The sequence below is a fragment of the Ursus arctos genome, unplaced genomic scaffold (genome assembly GCF_023065955.2).
Source record: "Ursus arctos isolate Adak ecotype North America unplaced genomic scaffold, UrsArc2.0 scaffold_34, whole genome shotgun sequence".
Taxonomy (NCBI): Eukaryota; Metazoa; Chordata; class Mammalia; order Carnivora; family Ursidae; genus Ursus; species Ursus arctos.
The window spans coordinates 30821754-30830840 of record NW_026623030.1 but is presented as its reverse complement, the minus strand read 5'-3'; positions in this window follow the sequence as shown (position 1 = coordinate 30830840).

Here is a 9087-nt window from a genome sequence, read left to right as displayed (position 1 = left end):
CCTCCGGGTCGGAGAGGAGCAGTCGTGTGCGAGTCCCTTTTCTCTCTAAACTCAGATCGGCAGGAGAAAGGACTTGCAGAACCAGCTCCTTGGGCTTAGCGACTCTGGTAATTTGGTAGATTCTCTGGGCCGACGGACCCATTTCCTCCCAGACGGGCTCGCCGTTTCGCCTTTTGCGTATTTGTCATAAAGAGGAATTACCGTGGGGAGATCGCAGCCATCGGACCCTGCCTGCTGTTGAAGCCGGGCTCGACGGGCGCATTCCCAGACTGCGGTGGGTCCCCCGCGTGGAAACGGGGTGAGGCGTTTGCTTTCCTGTTCTCCTGTGTCCCGAGCGCTGGGCTTCGTCAGCGGTGAGGATACTCTCTGCCTCCGCCATCGGGAGGGTGCACCTGTCACCCAGAACTGGAGACCGGGGTTCTGTGACACGCAGTCGCAGCCCACTGCCGGGCCATCCAGCTCTCCGCGGAGTCTGGCAGGAGAGGCGCCAGCGCGTGCAGGACCGCTGTCCTCTTGACCCTTGCTGTGTGTCAGCGCGGGAAGGATCCACTCCAGGAGCTCCTGCTCGGTGTCACAGTGAGCAGGGCTGGCGCTGGAGACCGCTCACATTTGGGGGAGCCTGGAGACCCCACGCTCAGCACCCCGTCCTCACTCGTGAGTACGAAGGCCTTGGCTGTCTTAGACTGTTCCGGGGAGTAAACATCCGGGTCAGGGAGGCTGCATCCCGTGTCCACGGTGAGCCTGGAACGCTGTCTCCGGGTCTTTCCATAAAAAAGCTTATTGCTTTGAGTCCCTATTGAGATTAACAAGCTCCTGCCCGGCTCTGGCCCCGTGATGGACCCTTTAAATTGGCTCTATTGGAGAGAAAGCAGCTTCTCTGTAGAGAGTTCTTCATTGTCTGAGGAGTGGGACGGTCAGCCTCAGGGACTCCCTGGACAGGACAACAGAATTGAGAATTAGGACAGAAGTGAATGTCCTTCCAAGCTAAGCTCCCCTTCCCAGAATCTGGCCCATCGGCCCCTTTGGACTTGCCGTTCCCCGCACGGTTTATGGAGAGCCCTCTGGCCTAATCCCCGGGCCCCACGTTGACCGGGAAGTCGTGTCCGTGCTCGGAGCGAGGCAATGAGGTTGGCCATTGCTGGTTCGGTCCGGGCTCTGTCCTCAGGCTCAGCCCGCCTCAGACCTGCGCAGTGTCCTCCGCAGACGGATCCCAGACCCCTCCCCACCACGCCAAAAAGAGGTGAGGTCTCCAGGACCGCAGCAGATCCCTTAAATTATAAGGCCCATCTACCTCCACTTCCAGGCCCTCCCAGCTGTGGGGAGAAAGATGAGTGTCCGTCGACACACACGCTGTCCCCCATCGAGGAAGCCGAGGACCAGCGTCCGTCCGAGGCCTTCCTACCAATGACCGGGTGACGCCCCTTATCCAGGCGCTTATAGGAGCCAACGCTGAATTTGAACTCAGAAAACTTTAGATTCGCAGCTTGGTTGGCGTTCGTCCTGATAAGAAGCCGCCAAGTGAGGTGAGAAAAGCGGCCGGGCCCGTGACACCCAGGCTGTCACCCAGCTCTACTCGGGTGAGTAGAAACCGCGCTCTGTCTCGCGAACCCCTGCAGAACCAGAAACGCAAATCTAGAAGCAAGTGAAAGCCCACCTACCTTTACCAACCCTGACGCCTCACCCGCTCCGCTCAGAGGCTTGTAGGTGGTGCAGAAAATGAGGGTACGGGACAAAACCACGGCGCCGGCAAGAAAATGTAAAAAGCAATTACCCAAAACGCTTAGCACCATAAAGCGTGCATTCGTTCTCTGTTCCTTAACGTTATAAACCACCACGTCTCTCAAGTGTGAACACAGCCCCCACCTGCCTGAGAGGGAAAATCAGAACCGGCAGAAGGGCTCTGCCCCCGCCCCAGACCCCCGCCTTCTGAGGACTGTGTCCAGGGACAGACACAAACCTTACGATCTCGTCCACACACACCGAACGGCTTGAAGCCCCGGGAGCCACTAGTTTCAATTATTCCAACTGTTCTTTTAAACAGAAGCTCTAAGAGCTCCGTGTTCGTCTGTATGCATGTGGTAGTAAGGTATTATTGCCAAAATTAGTCTGTGAAAGGGCTCTATTTAATTGGCCTAAAGATAATTGATCACTTACATACCCTTAGTATTCATAAAAATTCTCAGAAACTAAATCCGAATGGAGTTCACATGATCTGGGGAAATATTTGGTAGTCAGACAAATTTAAGGTTGTGGGTTTAATGAAAAGTTTTCAGTCTTTAGACTTTAGAGTTATGAGCTTTAGAATTAAACTCACTGGACTTTCAATAAGCCCAGGAAGAATAAAAGCTTTATGATGTTACCCAGGTTCCAAACTTCCTCACCAACGACGACAAGACAGGTGGCGAGAATGGTGGACTTGGCCGGACAGCCGGCTCGTGCAGGTTTCATGGCTGTTGAGCACCCGTTACCTGAACAGGTAGGTAGGAATGAGGTGTTTGCGGGTAAACTTGAGAATTTCCCCAGGTCTTCTGGGTAACCTGAAACCTTGACATTTTGCTAAGTGAGGAGTTGAAGCCATCAAAAGCTTAGGAGACGGAGCAGGGACTAGATTGGACCCCCCGCTGCCCAAACCGCCAACACCAGCACCCCGGGTCAGCAGCGCCCCGTGAGCGCCGGGGCTCCCAGGAAAACCGGAACGCTGTGCCCGCGGACGGGACCTTCTGCAGGGGACGGAGGGACTCCGATGGCGGCGAAGACGGGTCCAAACCAGCCCGCAGCACGATGGGGCCCGGTGCCCAGCTCCGTCCTGCCGCCCCCGGATCCCACAGTAAATCACGCCCGGGAGACGGACGTGCCCACGAGCCACGCGACGGGTGCAGGAGCACGCTGTGCGCACTGTCTGCCCGCGCTCAGGCGTCCCCCTCCCCCGGTCCGTGTGCGAGTCAGCCCGAGGACACCGGCGTCCTGGCCCCCGGCACGTGAGCGTCAGCGCCATGGAGGCCGCGCCTGAGCTCCCGCTGGGCCTCTGGTCGCTGCTGCTGCCTGGATCCCTCCCAAGAAGGTAAAATAATGAAGCCCTGGTTGCTCAACCTTGGCTGAGCTGCCGTGGGCTCCTTATCCCAGAGAAAGCAGATACACTGGGGTCTGTTAGTAAACCTTTCTCAGGCCCCATTGAAGGACTGTGTGCTCAAGGAACACAGGCTTGTAGGAACTATGAAATGTGGTCGTCGCGTGGCCGACGGAAGAACGCTGGCCTAAGAGTGCACGGGCCGCCACATCGCGTCCGCTGGACGTTCAGGTCCTACGGGTTAACATTGTGCTTCACGTAGGTGGTTAAAGATCCTAAAAATATTAAGGGAAGCACCCCTGTGTGCAAGAAAAGTAGGGTATGTGCTTTAGGTAAAAATGGATTTCTTGTGTGGAGGAAAAGTAATTTGTCCTACTGTGAAGCCGGTTATTTTAAGGGCAAAAACTTAGGACAAAATCCGCATGGGGCTCCTTGCTCGGGGGGAGCCTGCTTCTCCCCCTGCTTGTGCTCGGTTTCTCTGACAAGTAAATGAATAATTATAGAACCTTTAAAAATGTGTGGTCAAAGGGGCTTAGATTCGTTTAGCAAGTTTTAATATCAAAAGGAAGCTCATGCGAAATTAAAATTTGGTTTTTCTCCGTTAAAAGGAAAAGGTTTTCTAGGGTTACTGGTCTGCTTTCTAGAAGGAATTGTAAACAGGTTTTTCTTTCCCTTTCGTGTCGTCTGCCTAGAAAAACAAAGCTCCTGTGTTTTGTCTTTATTACTTAGGGGAGCTGTGAACACCGGGCTGACGTTCCCCCGATGTCCCCGTCAGCGGCGTGGTAACGAGCTAGTCGGGAGCACGGCCTGAGTCCTTGTCTCGCTGCCCGGCAGTTACCGTGTTATCCTGATGCTTCTGCACAAGTGCTTCCTCCTCCAGGGCTCTCAGGTGAGCACAGACCCAGACTCCAGCACACGGATCTCCCGTCATTTCAGACCCTACCGTTGACCCGCGTACGGATTAACAGACGCCGAGGGAGACCCCGACGGCTTCAGGAAACCGTAACAGAGATGAAGAGCAGCCCCAAGTCCTACCTGGACTGAGGGACTCCTGTGACGTCGTCCACAGCTATCTTCTGTGTCCCACAGAGAAGAACCTCTTTCCTCTTCAACTGACTTACGGCAGTTTGGAAATTACACCTTCGTAAGCACGGTGGACGCTTCCATCTCGTGCCCCTACCTGACGCCTCCAGAGTCCAGCAGCTCTCCCTGAGTATTCTTCTTGGCCCTGTACTTGCAGACGTCCACGGAGCATCTGTTCTGCTTGTAACAGACACAGTGGGCAGCACAGATGACAGTAGCAAGGCTTTGACTAGAACGATCTGCATCGACTCGGAACTGACCGGCCCTCTTAGGAGCTGAGGTGGACCTTACGGAGCCAGTAAAGCCCTTGGAAATGTCAGCCTGATGCCCTGCTTACAGGGTCCCAGAGCCTTACCAGGGGATCAGAGATGGTCACTCCTTCAAAGAAGCAAGAACTCCATGCTGTTTTGGGGACCCGGGGAATCTACAGGTATCGCAGACAAAGTCCGAGGGCAAGTATTTGGTTGGTGTTTTCGCCTCGAGAGGCTGTTAGGGGAGGGTCCGAGACGGTGAGGTAAGAAGACCCTGAACTTCCCTCCTCCTCGGACGCACTGGATCTGCACCCCCAGCCCGGACCGCAGCTCCTCCTGCAGAGGAACGGAGGGCTGCCTGAGCAGACCACACAGACAAGGGCAGGACAGGAACACTGCAAACTGCAGGGGGACGGATGGGGTGGAGGGACCGGGAGCAGATGCATGTGCCCGGGGCACAGAAAACAAGCCACGGTGTAAAAGGGCCGCTAGAATAGAAGGGAAATGACCCTAGAGCACCTGCCCAGGGGTGGGGGCGAGGACTTCCACAGAGAGAGAGCAAATAAAAGAACCAGAGTTGAACACGATAACTGCAATGACGAGTACATGAGGGGGGGTCAACAGCAGATGGGAGGGTGCAGAAGGACAGATCAACAATCTGGAAGACAGGGGCATGGAAAGCCTCCACGCTGAGCAGCAGAGAGGGAAGGAAGGAAGACATAAATAAGAGGAGGACAGGTTAAGAAAGCCCTGGGACAACATCAAATATACCAGCATTCCTATTACAAGGGTCCCAGAGGAAGAGGAGGAAGGGGCAGAAACTTCCCTAACCTGGGGAAGGAGACAGAGATCCAGGATCAAGCGCACAGAGAGCCCCAAAGAAGATGACTCCTAGGAGGTCCACCCAAGCCAGATAATCTGGATGTCAAGGACTAGAGATAAAGAGAATCTTAAAAGCAGCAGGAGAAAAGTTGCTAGTTGCCCACAAGGGAAACCCCAAAAGGCGATCAGCTGGTTTTTCAGCAGAAACTTTGCAGGCGAGAGGGAATGGCGCCATCTACTCAAAGTGCTGAAGGGAAAAACCTACAGCCAAATATACTGTATCATTCAGAGCTGAAGAAAAGAGAAAGCAGGCCCCAGACAAGCAGAAGTTGAAGGAGTTCATCACCATGGAACTAGGCTTACAGGAAGTGTCAACGGGACTTCTTGAAAAGGCGAGAACCATTAGAAAGTTATGAAAGGAAAATTGCCAGGAAAAGCGAACATGCCTGAAGGCAGTAAGTCAATCGCCTCCGCAGCTAGTATGAAGGTTAAAAGATGAAAGGAGTAAAGTCAAAGGACTCACAAAATAAAAGATGTGAAATATGACATCAAACTGTGGCCGGGGAATAAGGTAGGGCTTTCAGAGTGGGTTTGAACTTAAGCGACCACCAGCTGTGTAGACTGCGGTATCATTCGGGTGTGATACACGAACTTCATGGCAGCCACAAACCAAAACCTGTAGTCGGCACACGAAGAATGAAGGGAAAGGATCCAAGCGTAACACTAGAGAAAGTCATCAATTGTAAAGGACGAGAACGAGAAGAAAGGAGCAGAGAAGAACCACAAAGCAAACCAGAGGACGTTTAACCAAATGGCAACAAGCACATACGTATCAATAATTACCTTACATGCAAATGGCCTGAACACTCCAATCAAAAGACAGAGGGTGACTAAGTGGATAAAAAACAAGACCCATCCATGTGCTGTTTACAAGGACTCACTTCAGACCTGGAGACACATGCAGACTGAAAGTAAAGGGATGGACAGAGATCTATGCAAATAGAAGCAAAAAACAACCAAAACAGGGTAGCGATCCTTTGATCAGAAAAAATAGACTTACAGTCCTTAACCAAAGACCTGGAAAGGAATTACTTGGTGATAACGGGATCAATCCAACAAGAGAATAGGCCAGTGTTAACTTATCTGTGCACCCGGCGTAGGAACACTCACCAATATTAACACACGTAAAGGGAGAGGTCCACAGTGATACGGTAACAGGCGAGGACTGTAACGCGCCATACCTCCGTGGACAGATCAGACACAAGACCAAGCCAGAAGCGTTGGCCTTGACAACACCCGAGTCCAGATGGACGTAACGGGTACACACAGAGCAATCCGTCCCAGACAGCAGAACCCACGTTCATCTCAAGTGCACGAGGAGCGGATCACAGGTTGGGCCACAAACCGTCTCAGCAAATTGAAGACGGAAGTCTCATCAAGCATCCTTTCAAACCACATAAAACTTGACATCGGTGACAAGAAAAAGCGGAAAAGCCACTAACACGTAGAGGCTAAACAGCAAATGTGTCATCGAAGAAATTGAAGAATAAACGTAAACACCTGAGACATGAAAATGCACACACAACGTGGTAGAATCTTCGGGAAGCAGCTGAAGTTGTAAGAGGGACGTTTGCAGTGATACTGACCTACCTCTAGAAACAAGAAAAACCTCAAACAGCCTAACCGCACGCCCCAGGCAACTAGAAAAGACCAAACAAGGCCCAAAGTTGGCAGAGGAAGGAAATAGTAAAGATCAGAGTGGAAAGAAATGAAAGAGACTAAAAAAACCAGAAAAGACCAATAAAACTTTGAGCTGGTTCTTTGAAAAGAAACAAAATTGATTAACCTTTAGCTAGACTCATGGAAAAAAAAAGCGGATTCAAATACATAAAATTAGAAATGAGAGAGAACGACGGACAGCACAGAAATAGAAAGGATTAGGAGACGACTATGAAACATTATACACCAACACATTGGACAACCCAGGAGAAATGGATAAATTCCTACAAACATCCAATCTTTCAAAACCGAGTCAGGAAGAATTACTAGTAACAAAAATTAATAATCAAAAAAACCTCCCAACAAACCGAGGTCCAGGACCAGATGGTTTCACAGGTGAGTTCTACCAAACATTTAAACATGAGTTAATAACTTTTCTTCTCAAACCATTTCAAAAACAGAAAAAAAAAAAGGAAAACTTTCAGATTCATTCTATGAGGCCAGCATTACCTTTTCACCCCAAACCAGACAAAGACAGCACAAAAAAGAACTACAGGCCAGCATTCCTGATGTACGTAGATGCAAAAATACCCCTCAAAAAACTATTTGCAAACCAAGTTCAACTATACATTAGAAGGGTTTTTCACCAGAGTGGGATTCATTCCAGAGATGAAAGGGTGGCTCAATACTGGAACCACATTAACAGAGTGAAGGATAAAAGCAATGTGTTCATCTCAACAGATACAGGAAAGGCATTTGACAACATCTGTTCGTGATAAAACCCTCAACAAAGTGGTATTGGAGGAAACACACCGCAAATGATAAAGGCCATATACAGCAAACCCCGAGCACACATCAAAGTCAACGGTGAAAAACTGAGAGCTTTTCCTCTAAGATCAGGGACAAGGATGCCCACTGCTGCCACTTTTGTTCACCATGGTACTGGAAGACCTAGCCCTGACAACCAGACAAGAAAAGGAGACAAAAGGCATCCAGACTGGTAAAGAAGAAGTGAAACTGTCACTATCTGCAGATGGCATGATACTGTAAGTAGAAACCCCTGAAGACCCCACCGAGAATCTATTACAAGTAATAAATCAATTCAGTAAAATCATAGGGTACCAAGTTAACATACAGAAATGTGTTGTGTTTCTACAGACTGATGTCAAAGTAACAGAGAAATAAGAAAACGATCCCATTTATGATTGCACCAAAAGGAATAAAATACCTAGGAATAAATTTAGCCAGGGAAGTGAAACACTCATACTCTGAAAACTATAAAATATGGATGAAATACATTGAAGATGACAGTAACAAGTGGAAAGCTACACTAAGCTCGTGTGATGGAAGAATTAATGTTAAAACGTCCACACTATTCAAAGGAATGTCCACATTCAAGGCAATCCCTATGAAAATACCAATAGTATTTTTCACAGAACTAGAACAAGTAACCCTAAAATGTGTATGGAACCACAAAGACCCCGCAAGCCAAAGTGATCTTGAGAAGGAAGAACAGAGCTGGAGGCTTCGCAATCCCAGATTTCGAGATATACCACCAAGCTGTGGTGGTCCACGCAGTATGGGACAGGCACAAAAACAGACCTAGATCTGTGGAGCAGGGCAGAGAGCCCAGAAATAACCCCCTGCTTTTATGGTCAATTTGTCTACGACAAAGGAGGCACGAATATGCAACGGGGAGAAGGCAGTCTCGTAAATACATGGTGCTGGGAAAGTGGACAGCCACGTGCAGAAGATTGGAACGGGACCACGTGCTTACACCATCCACAAAAACGAACTCAAAATGGATTAAAGACCTGAGTGTGAGCCCTGAAGCCATAAAACTCCTAAGGAAAAAAGAGGTTAAACCTACATCTTTCTCATGTGTAAAATAAACAAAAGCAGAACAGATTATTGGGATCACACCAAAGTGGAAAGGTTTGCTCAGTGAATGAAACCATCAACAAAAATGAAAATGAATGGGAGAGGATATTTGCAAATGACATATCCAATAAAGGGTTAGTATCCAAATACGCAAAGAACTCCTGTAACTCCACACACACACACACACACACACACACACACACACAGAGAAATCCTACCAAATAATCCAATTTTTAAAAAGGTAGAAGCCCTGAGTAGACATTT